The following is an 18,517-nucleotide window of genomic DNA, read 5'->3' on the forward strand; positions in this document are numbered from 1 at the left end:
ACAGAGGCGTCCCAAACTTTGGGGTGGCTGTCTCTTTTTGATTTTAATTTCCCTAAGATATAGGACCATAAGTGGAACTGCCCTAGGCTCTGTTGCTTTGTTTTTTAGATGTTTCAGGAAACACCATACACTTCTCCCGAGTGTCTGTTGGCAATTTACATCCCGCCCATCAGCATAACAAGGCTCCCAGTTCTCAATGGCCTGTTGCCTTTCTGGATTTTACACTTTTTTCAGATGGCCCTTTTGACCGGGGGGAAGTGAGACTTCATTGTAGTGCAGATTTCCTTTGCAAGCTTGCTTGGTTGGCCAAAAAGGGCGTATGCGTTTTTCGCTGAATATATTCAGGAAAAAACGCATACGCCCTTTTTGGCCAAGTGCATCATTGTGGACGTTCTGCCTCTTTTCCTATGCTTTCAATGCAATTCCAGTCTACCTCCTGAAATCGGTTTCCTGCAATTCTGCCCCGCTTTCAAGTCCTCTTGGCAGCCTTACTTCAGTCTATTTTTGGATGATAGCTGTCATTTATAACTCTGCAGGTTTGTGAATTACAGTGCCCCTGAGCTCCTTTCTTCAACTCGCTTTCTTGTGACCTGGCCGCAACACCGCAGGATGGCTTCAGGCCCTAATCTGGTTCCGACCCGGCATGCTGAGCCTTTGGTTAATTCCTCTTCCTGGTGGGAAATGAGAGTTAAATTTGCCCGTCCAGACACCTCCAGCTAGCCTCTCATTGGTTCTCGCTATTCCTGTTCATCTTCCGCAGAAATTGCAAACTGGGCCAAACAGGAGGTTAAAGGGACTGACTCTCCAAGTGGGGAGAGTGTTAGTAAAGCGTCTGGAATGTTGCACCCGAGTACCAGGGGAGGAAAACTGAGACATATTTGAACACGTCTCCCGATCACATGGTTGATCATACTCTAGGTTCCACATGCATGTTTTAGCTGAAGGAAGAATACCTTAAACCTGGGTAGTTGAAACCCGTGGAATGGGTACCATGCAATGTGATTTCAAAGGGTCTTCATTTGCTCACCGAACCTCTCCAATCCTATCACTGCTGCGTTTATGCCCCTGTACACATGCTTGATTCTCTTTCGGAGACATAGCAATCCATAGGTTTTAAGATACTTACTAGTCAGGTACATTCTTAGGCGTTTAATATGGGGTGTTGAGTCCATTTCGTTGAGCAAGGAGTAGCTCTTGTCTATTCCATATTTGGCTTAAGGAACTTTATCTGTGCTCATTTCAATCTCTGGTTTTATGCAGTACCCCAACTCACCTTTACCCTTAAGCAAGCATAAGTTGGTTTTCTAAATTTGAGACCCTGTTCTGTTCTGTAATTCAGTTCCTGTGTAGCCAAGTTTCCATTCCGTGTATTACTGATATCTTATGATGTTTCTTTTTCTGTGTGACTTATTTCAGTTAGAATCATCATACCTGAATCCACTCATTGTGCTGCTAAGGGCCTGATGACACAGATTTCATTGCTGAGTGATATTGCTTTGTAAGTAAATACCACAACTTCTTTATCCATTTTTCACTTTCTGCGATGTTGTACTTGTACTGTAAACGAGGTTCTTGTAAACAGAGCCGTTCCAAACTTTGGGGTGGCTGTCTCTTTTTGATTTTAATTTCCCTAAGCTATAGGACCATAAGTGGAAGTGCCCTAGGCTCTGTTGCTTTGTTTTTTAGATGTTTCAGGAAACACCATACACTTCTCCCGAGTGGTTGTTGGCAATTTACATCCCGCCCATCAGCATAACAAGGCTCCCAGTTCTCCATGGCCTGTCCTGCCTGTCTGGATTTTACACTTTTTTCAGATGGCCCTTTTGACCGGGGGGAAGTGAGACTTCATTGTAGTGCAGATTTCCTTTGCAAGCTTGCTTGGTTGGCCAAAAAGGGCGTATGCGTTTTTTCCTGAATATATTCAGGAAAAAACGCATACGCCCTTTTTGGCCAAGTGCATCATTGTGGACGTTCTGCCTCTTTTCCTATGCTTTCAATGCAATTCCAGTCTACCTCCTGAAATCGGTTTCCTGCAATTCTGCCCCGCTTTCAAGTCCTCTTGGCAGCCTTACTTCAGTCTATTTTTGGACGATAGCTGTCTTTTATAACTCTGCAGGTTTGTGATTTACAGTGCCCCTGAGCTCCTTTCTTCAACTTGCTTTCTTGTGACCTGGCCGCAACACCGCAGGATGGCTTCAGGCCCTAATCTGGTTCCGGCACGGCACGCTGAGCCTTTGGTTATTTCCTCTTCCTGGTGGGAAATGAGAGTTAAATTTGCCCGTCCAGACACCTCCAGCTAGTCTCTCATTGGTTATCGCTATTCCTGTTCATCTTCCGCAGAAATTGCAAACTGGGCCAAACAGGAGGTTAAAGGCGCTGACTCTCCAAGTGGGGAGAGTGTTAGTAAAGCATTTGGAATGTTGCACCCGAGTACCAGGGGAGGAAAACTGAGACATATTTGAACACGTCTCCCGTTCACATGGTTGATCATACTTGGGTTCCACATGCATGTTTTAGCTGAAGGAAGAATACCTTAAACCTGGAGAGTTAAGACCCGTGTAATGGGTACCATGCAATATGACTTCAAAGGGTCTTCATTTGCTCACCGAACCTCTCCAATCCTATCACTGCTGCGTTTATGCCCCTGTACACATGCTTGATTCTCTTCTGGAGACATAGCAATCCATAGGTTTTACGATACTTACTAGTCAGGTACATTCTTAGGCGTTTAATATGTGGTGTTGAGTCCATTTCGTTGAGCAAGGAGTAGCTCTTGTCTATTCCATATTTGACTTAAGGAACTTTATCTGTGCTCATTTCAATCTCTGGTTTTATGCAGCACCCCAACTCACCTTTACCCTTAAGCAAGCATAAGTTGGTTTTCTAAATTTGAGACCCTGTTCTGTTCTGTAATTCAGTTCCTATGTAGCCAAGTTTACATTCCGTGTATTACTGATATCTCATGATGTTTCTTTTTCTGTGTGACTTATTTCAGTTAGAATCATCATACCTGAATCCACTCATTGTGATGCTAAGGGCCTGATGACACAGATTTCATTGCTGAGTGATATTGCTTTGTAAGTAAATACCACAACTTCTTTATCCATTTTTCACTTTCTGCGATGTTGAACTTGTACTGTAAACGAGGTTCTTGTAAACAGAGGCGTCCCAAACTTTGGGGTGGCTGTCTCTTTTTGATTTTAATTTCCCTAAGATATAGGACCATAAGTGGAACTGCCCTAGGCTCTGTTGCTTTGTTTTTTAGATGTTTCAGGAAACACCATACACTTCTCCCGAGTGTCTGTTGGCAATTTACATCCCGCCCATCAGCATAACAAGGCTCCCAGTTCTCAATGGCCTGTTGCCTTTCTGGATTTTACACTTTTTTCAGATGGCCCTTTTGACCGGGGGGAAGTGAGACTTCATTGTAGTGCAGATTTCCTTTGCAAGCTTGCTTGGTTGGCCAAAAAGGGCGTATGCGTTTTTCGCTGAATATATTCAGGAAAAAACGCATACGCCCTTTTTGGCCAAGTGCATCATTGTGGACGTTCTGCCTCTTTTCCTATGCTTTCAATGCAATTCCAGTCTACCTCCTGAAATCGGTTTCCTGCAATTCTGCCCCGCTTTCAAGTCCTCTTGGCAGCCTTACTTCAGTCTATTTTTGGATGATAGCTGTCATTTATAACTCTGCAGGTTTGTGAATTACAGTGCCCCTGAGCTCCTTTCTTCAACTCGCTTTCTTGTGACCTGGCCGCAACACCGCAGGATGGCTTCAGGCCCTAATCTGGTTCCGACCCGGCATGCTGAGCCTTTGGTTAATTCCTCTTCCTGGTGGGAAATGAGAGTTAAATTTGCCCGTCCAGACACCTCCAGCTAGCCTCTCATTGGTTCTCGCTATTCCTGTTCATCTTCCGCAGAAATTGCAAACTGGGCCAAACAGGAGGTTAAAGGGACTGACTCTCCAAGTGGGGAGAGTGTTAGTAAAGCGTCTGGAATGTTGCACCCGAGTACCAGGGGAGGAAAACTGAGACATATTTGAACACGTCTCCCGATCACATGGTTGATCATACTCTAGGTTCCACATGCATGTTTTAGCTGAAGGAAGAATACCTTAAACCTGGGTAGTTGAAACCCGTGGAATGGGTACCATGCAATGTGATTTCAAAGGGTCTTCATTTGCTCACCGAACCTCTCCAATCCTATCACTGCTGCGTTTATGCCCCTGTACACATGCTTGATTCTCTTTCGGAGACATAGCAATCCATAGGTTTTAAGATACTTACTAGTCAGGTACATTCTTAGGCGTTTAATATGGGGTGTTGAGTCCATTTCGTTGAGCAAGGAGTAGCTCTTGTCTATTCCATATTTGGCTTAAGGAACTTTATCTGTGCTCATTTCAATCTCTGGTTTTATGCAGTACCCCAACTCACCTTTACCCTTAAGCAAGCATAAGTTGGTTTTCTAAATTTGAGACCCTGTTCTGTTCTGTAATTCAGTTCCTGTGTAGCCAAGTTTCCATTCCGTGTATTACTGATATCTTATGATGTTTCTTTTTCTGTGTGACTTATTTCAGTTAGAATCATCATACCTGAATCCACTCATTGTGCTGCTAAGGGCCTGATGACACAGATTTCATTGCTGAGTGATATTGCTTTGTAAGTAAATACCACAACTTCTTTATCCATTTTTCACTTTCTGCGATGTTGTACTTGTACTGTAAACGAGGTTCTTGTAAACAGAGCCGTTCCAAACTTTGGGGTGGCTGTCTCTTTTTGATTTTAATTTCCCTAAGCTATAGGACCATAAGTGGAAGTGCCCTAGGCTCTGTTGCTTTGTTTTTTAGATGTTTCAGGAAACACCATACACTTCTCCCGAGTGGTTGTTGGCAATTTACATCCCGCCCATCAGCATAACAAGGCTCCCAGTTCTCCATGGCCTGTCCTGCCTGTCTGGATTTTACACTTTTTTCAGATGGCCCTTTTGACCGGGGGGAAGTGAGACTTCATTGTAGTGCAGATTTCCTTTGCAAGCTTGCTTGGTTGGCCAAAAAGGGCGTATGCGTTTTTTCCTGAATATATTCAGGAAAAAACGCATACGCCCTTTTTGGCCAAGTGCATCATTGTGGACGTTCTGCCTCTTTTCCTATGCTTTCAATGCAATTCCAGTCTACCTCCTGAAATCGGTTTCCTGCAATTCTGCCCCGCTTTCAAGTCCTCTTGGCAGCCTTACTTCAGTCTATTTTTGGACGATAGCTGTCTTTTATAACTCTGCAGGTTTGTGATTTACAGTGCCCCTGAGCTCCTTTCTTCAACTTGCTTTCTTGTGACCTGGCCGCAACACCGCAGGATGGCTTCAGGCCCTAATCTGGTTCCGGCACGGCACGCTGAGCCTTTGGTTATTTCCTCTTCCTGGTGGGAAATGAGAGTTAAATTTGCCCGTCCAGACACCTCCAGCTAGTCTCTCATTGGTTATCGCTATTCCTGTTCATCTTCCGCAGAAATTGCAAACTGGGCCAAACAGGAGGTTAAAGGCGCTGACTCTCCAAGTGGGGAGAGTGTTAGTAAAGCATTTGGAATGTTGCACCCGAGTACCAGGGGAGGAAAACTGAGACATATTTGAACACGTCTCCCGTTCACATGGTTGATCATACTTGGGTTCCACATGCATGTTTTAGCTGAAGGAAGAATACCTTAAACCTGGAGAGTTAAGACCCGTGTAATGGGTACCATGCAATATGACTTCAAAGGGTCTTCATTTGCTCACCGAACCTCTCCAATCCTATCACTGCTGCGTTTATGCCCCTGTACACATGCTTGATTCTCTTCTGGAGACATAGCAATCCATAGGTTTTACGATACTTACTAGTCAGGTACATTCTTAGGCGTTTAATATGTGGTGTTGAGTCCATTTCGTTGAGCAAGGAGTAGCTCTTGTCTATTCCATATTTGACTTAAGGAACTTTATCTGTGCTCATTTCAATCTCTGGTTTTATGCAGCACCCCAACTCACCTTTCCCCTTAAGCAAGCATAAGTTGGTTTTCTAAATTTGAGACCCTGTTCTGTTCTGTAATTCAGTTCCTGTGTAGCCAAGTTTTCATTCCGTGTATTACTGATATCTTATGATGTTTCTTTTTCTGTGTGACTTACTTCAGTTAGAATCATCATACCTGAATCCACTCATTGTGCTGCTGAGGGCCTGATGACACAGATTTCATTGCTGAGTGATATTGCTTTGTAAGTAAATACCACAACTTCTTTATCCATTTTTCACTTTCTGCGATGTTGAACTTGTACTGTAAACGACGTTCTTGTAAACAGAGCCGTTCCAAACTTTGGGGTGGCTGTGTCTTTTTGATTTTAATTTCCCTAAGCTATAGGACCATAAGTGGAAGTGCCCTAAGCTCTGTTGCTTTGTTTTTTAGATGTTTCAGGAAACACCATACACTTCTCCCAAGTGTCTGTTGGCAATTTACATCCCGCCCATCAGCATAACAAGGCTCCCAGTTCTCCATGGCCTGTTGCCTTTCTGGATTTTACACTTTTTTCAGATGGCCCTTTTGACCGGGGGGAAGTGAAACTTCATTGTAGTGCAGATTTCCTTTGCAAGCTTGCTTGGTTGGCCAAAAAGGGCGTATGCGTTTTTTCCTGAATATATTCAGGAAAAAACGCATACGCCCTTTTTGGCCAAGTGCATCATTGTGGACGTTCTGCCTCTTTTCCTATGCTTTCAATGCAATTTCAGTCTACCTCCTGAAATTGGTTTCCTGCAATTCTGCCCCGCTTTCAAGTCCTCTTGGCAGCCTTACTTCAGTATATTTTTGGACGATAGCTGTCATTTATAACTCTGCAGGTTTGTGAATTACAGTGCCCCTGAGCTCCTTTCTTCAACTCGCTTTCTTGTGACCTGGCCGCAACAACGCAGGATGGCTTCAGGCCCTAATCTGTTTCCGGCCCGGCATGCTGAGCCTTTGGTTAATTCCTCTTCCTGGTGGGAAATGAGAGTTAAATTTACCCGTCCAGACACCTCCAGCTAGCCTCTCATTGGTTCTCGCTATTCCTGTTCATCTTCCGCAGAAATTGCAAATTGTGCCATACAGGAGGTTAAAGGCGCTGACTCTCCAAGTGGGGAGAGTGTTAGTAAAGCGTCTGGAATGTTGCACCCGAGTACCAGGGGAGGAAAACTGAGACATATTTGAACACGTCTCCCGATCACATGGTTGATCATACTCTGGGTTCCACATGCATGTTTTAGCTGAAGGAAGAATACCTAAAACCTGGGTAGTTGAAACCCGTGGAATGGGTACCATGCAATATGACTTCAAAGGGTCTTCATTTGCTCACCGAACCTCTCCAATCCTATCACTGCTGCGTTTATGCCCCTGTACACATGCTTGATTCTCTTTCGGAGACATAGCAATCCATAGGTTTTAAGATACTTACTAGTCAGGTACATTCTTAGGCGTTTAATATGGGGTTTTGAGTCCATTTCGTTGAGCAAGGAGTAGCTCTTGTCTATTCCATATTTGGCTTAAGGAACTTTATCTGTGCTCATTTCAATCTCTGGTTTTATGCAGCACCCCAACTCACCTTTACCCTTAAGCAAGCATAAGTTGGTTTTCTAAATTTGAGACCCTGTTCTGTTTTGGAATGCAGTTCCTGTGTAGCCAAGTTTACATTCCGTGTGTTAGTGATATCTTATGATGTTTCTTTTTCTGTGTGACTTATTTCAGTTAGAATCATCGTACCTGAATCCACTCAATATGCTGCTACGGGCCTGATGACATAGATTTCATTGCTGAGTGATACTGCATTGTACGTAAGTACCACAAGTTCTTTATCCATTTTTCACTTTCTGCCATGTTGAACTTGTACTGTAAACGAGGTTCTTGTAAACAGAGCCGTTCCAAACTTTGGGGTGGCTGTGTCTTTTTGATTTTAATTTCCCTAAGCTATAGGACCATAAGTGGCAGTGCCCTAGGCTCTGTTGCTTTGATTTTTAGATGTTTCAGGAAACACCATACACTTCTCCCGAGTGTCTGTTGGCAATTTACATCCCACCCATCAGCATAACAAGGCTCCCAGTTCTCCACGGCCTGTCCTGCCTTTCTGGATTTTACACTTTTTTCAGATGGCCCTTTTGACCGGGGGGAAGTGAGACTTCATTGTAGTGCAGATTTCCTTTGCAAGCTTGCTTGGTTGGTCAAAAAGGGCGTATGTGTTTTTTCCTGAATATATTCAGGAAAAAACGCATACGCCCTTTTTGGCCAAGTGCATCATTGTGGACGTTCTGCCTCTTTTCCTATGCTTTCAATGCAATTCCAGTCTACCTCCTGAAATCGGTTTCCTGCAATTCTGCCCCGCTTTCAAGTCCTCTTGGCAGCCTTACTTCAGTCTATTTTTGGACGATAGCTGTCATTTATAACTCTGCAGGTTTGTGAACTGCAGTGCCCCTGAGCTCCTTTCTTCAACTCGCTTTCTTTTGAGCTGGCCGCAACACCGCAGGATGGCTTCAGGCCCTAATCTGGTTCCGGCACGGCACGCTGAGCCTTTGGTTATTTCCTCTTCCTGTTGGGAAATGAGAGTTAAATTTGCCCGTCCAGACACCTCCAGCTAGCCTCTCATTGGTTCTCGCTATTCCTGTTCATCTTCCGCAGAAATTGCAAACTGTGCCAAACAGGAGGTTAAAGGCGCTGACTCTCCAAGTGGGGAGAGTGTTAGTAAAGCGTCTGGAATGTTGCACCCGAGTACCAGGGGAGGAAAACTGAGACATATTTGAACACGTCTCCCGATCACATGGTTGATCATACTCTGGGTTCCACATGCATGTTTTAGCTGAAGGAAGAATACCTAAAACCTGGGTAGTTGAAACACGTGGAATGGGTACCATGCAATATGACTTCAAAGGGTCTTCATTTGCTCACCGAACCTCTCCAATCCTATCACTGCTGCGTTTATGCCCCTGTACACATGCTTGATTCTCTTTCGGAGACATAGCAATCCATAGGTTTTAAGATACTTACTAGTCAGGTACATTCTTAGGCGTTTAATATGGGGTTTTGAGTCCATTTCGTTGAGCAAGGAGTAGCTCTTGTCTATTCCATATTTGGCTTAAGGAACTTTATCTGTGCTCATTTCAATCTCTGGTTTTATGCAGCACCCCAACTCACCTTTACCCTTAAGCAAGCATAAGTTGGTTTTCTAAATTTGAGACCCTGTTCTGTTCTGTAATTCAGTTCCTGTGTAGCCAAGTTTACATTCCGTGTATTACTGATATCTTATGATGTTTCTTTTTCTGTGTGACTTATTTCATTTAGAATCATCATACCTGAATCCACTCATTGTGATGCTAAGGGCCTGATGACATAGATTTCATTGCTGAGTGATATTGCTTTGTAAGTAAATACCACAACTTCTTTATCCATTTTTCACTTTCTGCGATGTTGAACTTGTACTGTAAACGAGGTTCTTGTAAACAGAGGCGTCCCAAACTTTGGGGTGGATGTGTCTTTTTGATTTTAATTTCCCTAAGCTATAGGACCATAAGTGGCAGTGCCCTAGGCTCTGTTGCTTTGTTTTTTAGATGTTTCAGGAAACACCATACACTTCTCCCGAGTGTCTGTTGGCAATTTACATCCCGCCCATCAGCATAACAAGGCTCCCAGTTCTCCATGGCCTGTCCTGCCTTTCTGGATTTTACACTTTTTTCAGATGGCCCTTTTGACCGGGGGGAAGTGAGACTTCATTGTAGTGCAGATTTCCTTTGCAAGCTTGCTTGGTTGGCCAAAAAGTGCGTATGCGTTTTTTCCTGAATATATTCAGGAAATAACGCATACGCCCTTTTTGGCCAAGTGCATCATTGTGGACGTTCTGCCTCTTTTCCTATGCTTTCAATGCAATTCCAGTCTACCTCCTGAAATCGGTTTCCTGCAATTCTGCCCCGCTTTCAAGTCCTCTTGGCAGCCTTACTTCAGTCTATTTTTGGACGATAGCTGTCATTTATAACTCTGCAGGTTTGTGAATTACAGTGCCCCTGAGCACCTTTCTTCAACTCGCTTTCTTTTGAGCTGGCCGCAACACCGCAGGATGGCTTCAGGCCCTAATCTGGTTCCGGTACGGCATGCTGAGCCTTTGGTTATTTCCTCTTCCTGGTGGGAAATGAGAGTTAAATTTGCCCGTCCAGACACCTCCAGCTAGCCTCTCATTGGTTCTCGCTATTCCTGTTCATCTTCCGCAGAAATTGCAAACTGGGCCAAACAGGAGGTTAAAGGCGCTGACTCTCCAAGTGGGGAGAGTGTTAGTAAAGCGTCTGGAATGTTGCACCCGAGTACCAGGGGAGGAAAACTGAGACATATTTGAACACGTCTCCCGTTCACATGGTTGATCATACTTGGGTTCCACATGCATGTTTTAGCTGAAGGAAGAATACCTAAAACCTGGGTAGTTGAAACCCGTGGAATGGGTACCATGCAATATGACTTCAAAGGGTCTTCATTTGCTCACCGAACCTCTCCAATCCTGTCACTGCTGCATTTATTCCCCTGTACACATGCTTGATTCTCTTTCGGAGACATAGCAATCCATAGGTTTTAAGATACTTACTAGTCAGGTACATTCTTAGGCGTTTAATATGGGGTGTTGAGTCCATTTCGTTGAGCATGGAGTAGCTCTTGTCTATTCCATATTTGGCTTAAGGAACTTTATCTGTGCTCATTTCAATCTCTGGTTTTATGCAGCACCCCAACTCACCTTTACCCTTAAGCAAGCATAAGTTGGTTTTCTAAATTTGAGACCCTGTTCTGTTCTGTAATTCAGTTCCTGTGTAGCCAAGTTTCCATTCCGTGTATTACTGATATCTTATGATGTTTCTTTTTCTGTGTGACTTACTTCAGTTAGAATCATCATACCTGAATCCACTCATTGTGCTGCTAAGGGCCTGATGACACAGATTTCATTGCTGAGTGATATTGCTTTGTAAGTAAATACCACAACTTCTTTATCCATTTTTCACTTTCTGCGATGTTGAACTTGTACTGTAAACGAGGTTCTTGTAAACAGAGCCATTCCAAACATTGGGGTGGCTGTGTCTTTTTGATTTTAATTTCCCTAAGCTATAGGACCATAAGTGGAAGTGCCCTAGGTTCTGTTGCTTTGTTTTTTAGATGTTTCAGGAAACACCATACACTTCTCCGAGTGGTTGTTGGCAATTTACATACCGCCCATCAGCATAACAAGGCTCCCAGTTCTCCATGGCCTGTCCTGCCTTTCTGGATTTTACACTTTTTTCAGAAGGCCCTTTTGACCTGGGGGAAGTGAGACTTCATTGTAGTGCAGATTTCCTTTGCAAGCTTGCTTGGTTGGCCAAAAAGGGCGTATGCGTTTTTTCCTGAATATATTCAGGAAAAAACGCATACGCCCTTTTTGGCCAAGTGCATCATTGTGGACGTTCTGCCTCTTTTCCTATGCTTTCAATGCAATTCCAGTCTACCTCCTGAAATCGGTTTCCTGCAATTCTGCCCCGCTTTCAAGTCCTCTTGGCAGCCTTACTTCAGTCTATTTTTGGACGATAGCTGTCATTTATAACTCTGCAGGTTTGTGATTTACAGTGCCCCTGAGCTCCTTTCTTCAACTCGCTTTCTTTTGAGCTGGCCGCAACACCGCAGGATGGCTTCAGGCCCTAATCTGGTTCCGGCCCGGCATGCTGAGCCTTTGGTTAATTCCTCTTCCTGGTGGGAAATGAGAGTTAAATTTGCCCGTCCAGACACCTCCAGCTAGTCTCTCATTGGTTCTCGCTATTCCTGTTCATCTTCCGCAGAAATTGCAAACTGGGCCAAACAGGAGGTTAAAGGCGCTGACTCTCCAAGTGGGGAGAGTGTTAGTAAAGCGTCTGGAATGTTGCACCCGAGTACCAGGGGAGGAAAACTGAAACATATTTGAACACGTCTCCCGTTCACATGGTTGATCATACTTGGGTTCCACATGCATGTTTTAGCTGAAGGAAGAATACCTTAAACCTGGAGAGTTGAGACCCGTGGAATGGGTACCATGCAATATGACTTCAAAGGGTCTTCATTTGCTCACCGAACCTCTCCAATCCTATCACTGCTGCGTTTATGCCCGTGTACACATGCTTGATTCTCTTTTGGAGACATAGCAATCCATAGGTTTTACGATACTTACTAGTCAGGTACATTCTTAGGCGTTTAATATGCGGTGTTGAGTCCATTTCGTTGAGCAAGGAGTAGCTCTTGTCTATTCCATATTTGACTTAAGGAACTTTATCTGTGCTCATTTCAATCTCTGGTTTTATGCAGCACCCCAACTCACCTTTACCCTTAAGCAAGAATAAGTTGGTTTTCTAAATTTGAGACCCTGTTCTGTTCTGTAATTCAGTTCCTGTGTAGCCAAGTTTACATTCCGTGTATTACTGATATCTTATGATGTTTCTTTTTCTGTGTGACTTATTTCAGTTAGAATCATCATACCTGAATCCACTCATTGTGATGCTAAGGGCCTGATGACATAGATTTCATTGCTGAGTGATATTGCTTTGTAAGTAAATACCACATCTTCTTTATCCATTTTTCACTTTCTGCGATGTTGAACTTGTACTGTAAACGAGGTTCTTGTAAACAGAGGCGCCCCAAACTTTGGGGTGGCTGTGTCTTTTTGATTTTAATTTCCCTAAGCTATAGGACCATAAGTGGCAGTGCCCTAGGCTCTGTTGCTTTGTTTTTTAGATGTTTCAGGAAACACCATACACTTCTCCCGAGTGGTTGTTGGCAATTTACATCCCGCCCATCAGCATAACAAGGCTCCCAGTTCTCCATGGCCTGTCCTGCCTTTCTGGATTTTACACTTTTTTCAGATGGCCCTTTTGACCGGGGGGAAGTGAGACTTCATTGTAGTGCAGATTTCCTTTGCAAGCTTGCTTGGTTGGCCAAAAAGGGCGTATGCGTTTTTTCCTGAATATATTCAGGAAAAAACGCATACGCCCTTTTTGGCCAAGTGCATCATTGTGGACGTTCTGCCTCTTTTCCTATGCTTTCAATGCAATTCCAGTCTACTTCCTGAAATCAGTTTCCTGCAATTCTGCCCCGCTTTCAAGTCCTCTTGGCAGCCTTACTTCAGTCTATTTTTGGACAATAGCTGTCATTTATAACTCTGCAGGTTTGTGAATTACAGTGCCCCTGAGCTCCTTTCTTCAACCCGCTTTCTTTTGAGCTGGCCGCAACACCGCAGGATGGCTTCAGGCCCTAATCTGGTTCCGGCCCGGCATGCTGAGCCTTTGGTTAATTCCTCTTCCTGGTGGGAAATGAGAGTTAAATTTGCCCGTCCAGACACCTCCAGCTAGCCTCTCATTGGTTCTCGCTATTCCTGTTCATCTTCCGCAGAAATTGCAAACTGGGCCAAACAGGAGGTTAAAGGCACTGACTCTCCAAGTCGGGAGAGTGTTAGTAAAGCATCTGGAATGTTGCACCCGAGTACCAGGGGAGGAAAACTGAGACATATTTGAACACGTCTCCCGATCACATGGTTGATCATACTCTAGGTTCCACATGCATGTTTTAGCTGAAGGAAGAATACCTTAAACCTGGGTAGTTGAAACACGTGGAATGGGTACCATGCAATATGATTTCAAAGGGTCTTCATTTGCTCACCGAACCTCTCCAATCCTATCACTGCTGCGTTTATGCCCCTGTACACATGCTTGATTCTCTTTCGGAGACATAGCAATCCATAGGTTTTAAGATACTTACTAGTCAGGTACATTCTTAGGCGTTTAATATGGGGTGTTGAGTCCATTTCGTTGAGCAAGGAGTAGCTCTTGTCTATTCCATATTTGGCTTAAGGAACTTTATCTGTGCTCATTTCAATCTCTGGTTTTATGCAGCACCCCAACTCACCTTTACCCTTAAGCAAGCATAAGTTGGTTTTCTAAATTTGAGACCCTGTTCTGTTTTGGAATGCAGTTCCTGTGTAGCCAAGTTTACATTCCGTGTATTAGTGATATCTTATGATGTTTCTTTTTCTGTGTGACTTATTTCAGTTAGAATCATCGTACCTGAATCCACTCATTATGCTGCTACGGGCCTGATGACATAGATTTCATTGCTGAGTGATACTGCATTGTACGTAAGTACCACAAGTTCTTTATCCATTTTTCACTTTCTGTGATGTTGAACTTGTACTGTAAACGAGGTTCTTGTAAACAGAGGCGTCCCAAACTTTGGGGTGGCTGTGTCTTTTTGATTTTAATTTCCCTAAGCTATAGGACCATAAGTGGAAGTGCCCTAGGTTCTGTTGCTTTGTTTTTTAGATGTTTCAGGAAACACCATACACTTCTCCCGAGTGGTTGTTGGCAATTTACATCCCGCCCATCAGCATAACAAGGCTCCCAGTTCTCCATGGCCTGTCCTGCCTTTCTGGATTTTACACTTTTTTCAGATGGCCCTTTTGACCGGGGGGAAGTGAGACTTCATTGTAGTGCAGATTTCCTTTGCAAGCTTGCTTGGTTGGCCAAAAAGGGCGTATGCGTTTTTTCCTGAATATATTCAGGAAAAAACGCATACGCCCTTTTTGGCCAAGTGCATCATTGTGGACGTTCTGCCTCTTTTCCTATGCTTTCAATGCAATTCCAGTCTACCTCCTGAAATCGGTTTCCTGCAATTCTGCCCCGCTTTCAAGTCCTCTTGGCAGCCTTACTTCAGTATATTTTTGGACGATAGCTGTCATTTATAACTCTGCAGGTTTGTGAATTACAGTGCCCCTGAGCTCCTTTCTTCAACTCGCTTTCTTTTGAGCTGGCCGCAACACCGCAGGATGGCTTCAGGCCCTAATCTGGTTCCGGTATGGCACGCTGAGCCTTTGGTTATTTCCTCTTCCTGGTGGGAAATGAGAGTTAAATTTGCCCGTCCAGACACCTCCAGCTAGCCTCTCATTGGTTCTCGCTATTCCTGTTCATCTTCCGCAGAAATTGCAAACTGGGCCAAACAGGAGGTTAAAGGTGCTGACTCTCCAAGTGGGGAGAGTGTTAGTAAAGCGTCTGGAATGTTGCACCCGAGTACCAGGGGAGGAAAACTGAGACATATTTGAACACGTCTCCCGTTCACATGGTTGATCATACTTGGGTTCCACATGCATGTTTTAGCTGAAGGAAGAATACCTTAAACCTGGAGAGTTAAGACCCGTGTAATGGGTACCATGCAATATGACTTCAAAGGGTCTTCATTTGCTCACCGAACCTCTCCAATCCTATCACTGCTGCGTTTATGCCCCTGTACACATGCTTGATTCTCTTTCGGAGACATAGCAATCCATAGGTTTTAAGATACTTACTAGTCAGGTACATTCTTAGGCGTTTAATATGGGGTGTTGAGTCCATTTCGTTGAGCAAGGAGTAGCTCTTGTCTATTCCATATTTGGCTTAAGGAACTTTATCTGTGCTCATTTCAATCTCTGGTTTTATGCAGCACCCCAACTCACCTTTACCCTTAAGCAAGCATAAGTTGGTTTTCTAAATTTGAGACCCTGTTCTGTTCTGTAATTCAGTTCCTGTGTAGCCAAGTTTACATTCCGTGTATTACTGATATCTTATGATGTTTCTTTTTCTGTGTGACTTACTTCAGTTAGAATCATCATACCTGAATCCACTCATTGTGCTGCTAAGGGCCTGATGACACAGATTTCATTGCTGAGTGATATTGCTTTGTAAGTAAATACCACAAGTTCTTTATCCATTTTCCACTTTCTGTGATGTTGAACTTGTACTGTAAACGAGGTTCTTGTAAACAGAGGCGTCCCAAACTTTGGGGTGGCTGTGTCTTTTTGATTTTAATTTCCCTAAGCTATAGGACCATAAGTGGAAGTGCCCTAGGTTCTGTTGCTTTGTTTTTTAGATGTTTCAGGAAACACCATACACTTCTCCCGAGTGGTTGTTGGCAATTTACATCCCGCCCATCAGCATAACAAGGCTCCCAGTTCTCCATGGCCTGTCCTGCCTTTCTGGATTTTACACTTTTTTCAGATGGCCCTTTTGACCGGGGGGAAGTGAGACTTCATTGTAGTGCAGATTTCCTTTGCAAGCTTGCTTGGTTGGCCAAAAAGGGCGTATGCGTTTTTTCCTGAATATATTCAGGAAAAAACGCATACGCCCTTTTTGGCCAAGTGCATCATTGTGGACGTTCTGCCTCTTTTCCTATGCTTTCAATGCAATTCCAGTCTACCTCCTGAAATCGGTTTCCTGCAATTCTGCCCCGCTTTCAAGTCCTCTTGGCAGCCTTACTTCAGTATATTTTTGGACGATAGCTGTCATTTATAACTCTGCAGGTTTGTGAATTACAGTGCCCCTGAGCTCCTTTCTTCAACTCGCTTTCTTTTGAGCTGGCCGCAACACCGCAGGATGGCTTCAGGCCCTAATCTGGTTCCGGTACGGCACGCTGAGCCTTTGGTTATTTCCTCTTCCTGGTGGGAAATGAGAGTTAAATTTGCCCGTCCAGACACCTCCAGCTAGCCTCTCATTGGTTCTCGCTATTCCTGTTCATCTTCCGCAGAAATTGCAAACTGGGCCAAACAGGAGGTTAAAGGCGCTGACTCTCCAAGTGGGGAGAGTGTTAGTAAAGCGTCTGGAATGTTGCACCCGAGTACCAGGGGAGGAAAACTGAGACATATTTGAACACGTCTCCCGTTCATATGGTTGATCATACTTGGGTTCCACATGCATGTTTTAGCTGAAGGAAGAATACCTTAAACCTGGAGAGTTAAGACCCGTGTAATGGGTACCATGCAATATGACTTCAAAGGGTCTTCATTTGCTCACCGAACCTCTCCAATCCTATCACTGCTGCGTTTATGCCCCTGTACACATGCTTGATTCTCTTTCAGAGACATAGCAATCCATAGGTTTTAAGATACTTACTAGTCAGGTACATTCTTAGGCGTTTAATATGCGGTGTTGAGTCCATTTCGTTGAGCAAGGAGTAGCTCTTGTCTATTCCATATTTGGCTTAAGGAACTTTATCTGTGCTCATTTCAATCTCTGGTTTTATGCAGCACCCCAACTCACCTTTACCCTTAAGCAAGCATAAGTTGGTTTTCTAAATTTGAGACCCTGTTCTGTTCTGTAATTCAGTTCCTGTGTAGCCAAGTTTCCATTCCGTGTATTACTGATATCTTATGATGTTTCTTTTTCTGTGTGACTTACTTCAGTTAGAATCATCATACCTGAATCCACTCATTGTGCTGCTAAGGGGCTGATGACACAGATTTCATTGCTGAGTGATATTGCTTTGTAAGTAAATACCACAACTTCTTTATCCATTTTTCACTTTCTGTGATGTTGAACTTGTACTGTAAACGAGGTTCTTGTAAACAGAGCCATTCCAAACTTTGGGGTGGCTGTGTCTTTTTGATTTTAATTTCCCTAAGCTATAGGACCATAAGTGGAAGTGCCCTAGGTTCTGTTGCTTTGTTTTTTAGATGTTTCAGGAAACACCATACACTTCTCCCGAGTGGTTGTTGGCAATTTACATCCCGCCCATCAGCATAACAAGGCTCCCAGTTCTCCATGGCCTGCCCTGCCTTTCTGGATTTTACACTTTTTTCAGATGGCCCTTTTGACCGGGGGGAAGTGAGACTTCATTGTAGTGCAGATTTCCTTTGCAAGCTTGCTTGGTTGGCCAAAAAGGGCGTATGCGTTTTTTCCTGAATATATTCAGGAAAAAACGCATACGCCCTTTTTGGCCAAGTGCATCATTGTGGACGTTCTGCCTGTTTTCCTATGCTTTCAATGCGGTTCCAGTCTACCTCCTGAAATCGGTTTCCTGCAATTCTGCCCCGCTTTCAAGTCCTCTTGGCAGCCTTACTTCAGTCTATTTTTGGACGATAGCTGTCATTTATAACTCTGCAGGTTTGTGAATTACAGTGCCCCTGAGCTCCTTTCTTCAACTCGCTTTCTTTTGAGCTGGCCGCAACACCGCAGGATGGCTTCAGGCCCTAATCTGGTTCCGGTACGGCACGCTGAGCCTTTGGTTATTTCCTCTTCCTGGTGGGAAATGAGAGTTAAATTTGCCCGTCCAGACACCTCCAGCTAGCCTCTCATTGGTTCTCGCTATTCCTGTTCATCTTCCGCAGAAATTGCAAACTGGGCCAAACAGGAGGTTAAAGGGACTGACTCTCCAAGTGGGGAGAGTGTTAGTAAAGCGTCTGGAATGTTGCACCCGAGTACCAGGGGAGGAAAACTGAGACATATTTGAACACATCTCCCGTTCACATGGTTGATCATACTTGGGTTCCACATGCATGTTTTAGCTGAAGGAAGAATACCTTAAACCTGGAGAGTTGAGACCCGTGTAATGGGTACCAGGCAATATGACTTCAAAGGGTCTTCATTTGCTCACCGAACCTCTCCAATCCTATCACTGCTGCGTTTATTCCCCTGTACACATGCTTGATTCTCTTTCGGAGACATAGCAATCCATAGGTTTTAAGATACTTACTAGTCAGGTACATTCTTAGGCGT

General features: G+C 44.0%; 1 long non-coding RNA gene across 22 annotated transcripts in view; it reads left to right on the forward strand.

Annotated features, from left to right (window-relative positions):
- Nucleotides 1-18,517, forward strand: part of LOC307185334 — a 3,778,167-nt gene that overhangs the window by 795,114 nt on the left and 2,964,536 nt on the right. For 16 of the 22 annotated variants that reach the window (XR_013827964.1, XR_013827991.1, XR_013827992.1 and 13 more), the window contains one exon: nt 9,315-9,396. This is a non-coding gene — a long non-coding RNA (uncharacterized lncRNA). Of the gene's footprint in view, nt 1-3,017; nt 3,082-9,314; nt 9,397-18,517 lie in introns of those variants that run through there. The other 6 variants (XR_013827965.1, XR_013827990.1, XR_013827993.1 and 3 more) reach the window with 2 other exon arrangements.

The sequence above is a fragment of the Stenella coeruleoalba genome, assembly GCF_951394435.1.
Source record: "Stenella coeruleoalba genome assembly, chromosome: 4".
In the NCBI taxonomy this organism is placed as follows: domain Eukaryota; kingdom Metazoa; phylum Chordata; class Mammalia; order Artiodactyla; family Delphinidae; genus Stenella; species Stenella coeruleoalba.